Genomic DNA, 1,771 nt, shown 5'->3' on the forward strand with positions numbered 1-1,771 from the left:
TGGGTCACCATTCTTTGGAATGGGCACAAATACGGATCTCTTCTAATCAGCTTGTCAGGAAGACAAATTTGTCCTCCACATTTTGGGGCATAGATGAGTGAGCGCCTTCAGTGCTTAATCAGTTTGTAGAAAGATTTCAATTTGTATTCTGCGTATTCCTGGAGCCTTATTTTTTGCCATTAGCTTTGTTGTTGTTGTTGCTAAGTGCCGTCGAGTCAATTACGACACATAGCGACCCTGTATAGGGTTTCCAAAGAGCGGCTGGTGAGCTTGAACACCCACCTTGCAGTTCAAACAACTTTGCAGTCCAGCACATTAACCCACAGTGCCACACCGGACCTCCAATAGCTTTGTTGCAGCTTAAATTTCCTCCTTGAGTACCATCGGTTTTTGATCATATGCTACCTCTTGAAATGGTTAAACATTGCTCATTTCGTTTTCGGGTAGTGAAGTAGTGTATACCTTCCATTTTCTTTTGATGCTTTCTGCAACATTCAATATTTTGTCCATAGAATCCTTTAATATTGCAGGTCAAAATTTGAATTCTTTCTTCAGCTATATCAGTTTGAGAAGAGCATGTTTTCCCCTACTGGTTTTCTAAATTCAGGTCTTTGCACATTTTATTATAATACTTTACTTTGTCTTCTACAGTTGCCTTTTGAAATTTTCTGTTCAGCTCTTTGACTTCCTCATTTATTCCATTCTCTTTAGCATCTCTACACTGGAGAGCAAATTGTAGAGTTTTTTTTTTTCTGACATCCATTTTGGTCTTTTCTTTGCTGGCTTTTTAATGACCTTTTGCTTTCCTCCTGTATGATGTGTCTTACGTCTTCCCACAGCTCTTCTGGTCTTCAGTCATTGGTATCTAATGCATCAAATTTGTTCTTGAGATGGTCGCTAAATTTAGGTGTGACAGGTTCAATGCTATGTTTTGGCTCTTGACAACAACTCGTTTTAATTTTCATTAGCTTCAGCCTGAACCTGCCTATGAGCAACAAATGGTCTGTTTCACAGTCGGCCATTTTCCTTGATCTGTCTGATGATAATGAGCTGTTCTACTGTCTCTTCTCACAAATTGACTCAATTTTAAAATTGTGTAATCCATCCACTGATGTCCATGTGTACAGTCACCATTTATGTTGTTTAGAGAAGGTATTTGCAATGAATAAATTACTGGTCTTGCAAAATTCTATCTCTAGCAGCATGACAATAACCAAGACCATATTTTATAACTACTGATCCTTCCTCTTCATTTCCTACCTTCACATTCCAATCATCAGTAATAAGCAATGCATCTTGATTACTCATGATTTATATTTAATCAATTTCAGATTGAAGAAGTTGGTAGAATTCTTTAATTTCACCATCACTGGCTTTAGTGACTGGTGCGTAAATTTGAATAATAATGGTATTAACTGGTCTTCCTTGTAGGCATTTGGGTATTATTCTGTCACAGACAGCATTGTACTTCAAGATAGATATTGACATGTTCTTTTGACAATGTATGAATGCCATTCCTCTTGAGTCTGTCATTCCTAACACAGTAAACTTCATGATTATCTGATTCAAATTGTGAATACCAATCCATTTCAGCTCATTTTTGCCTAGGATATCAATGTTTATTTGTTACATCTCAGTTTCGACAACTTCTAATTTTCATACATACACATTTCATACATTCCATGTTCCAATTAATCAATGTCTATAGCTATTTATCCTCATTTTGTGTCCCATCAGCAAAGAAGACCCTGAGACTAAGAGCTGGTGGCCT

This window comes from Chrysochloris asiatica, unplaced genomic scaffold (genome assembly GCF_000296735.1).
Source record: "Chrysochloris asiatica unplaced genomic scaffold, ChrAsi1.0 scaffold00025, whole genome shotgun sequence".
Taxonomy (NCBI): domain Eukaryota; kingdom Metazoa; phylum Chordata; class Mammalia; order Afrosoricida; family Chrysochloridae; genus Chrysochloris; species Chrysochloris asiatica.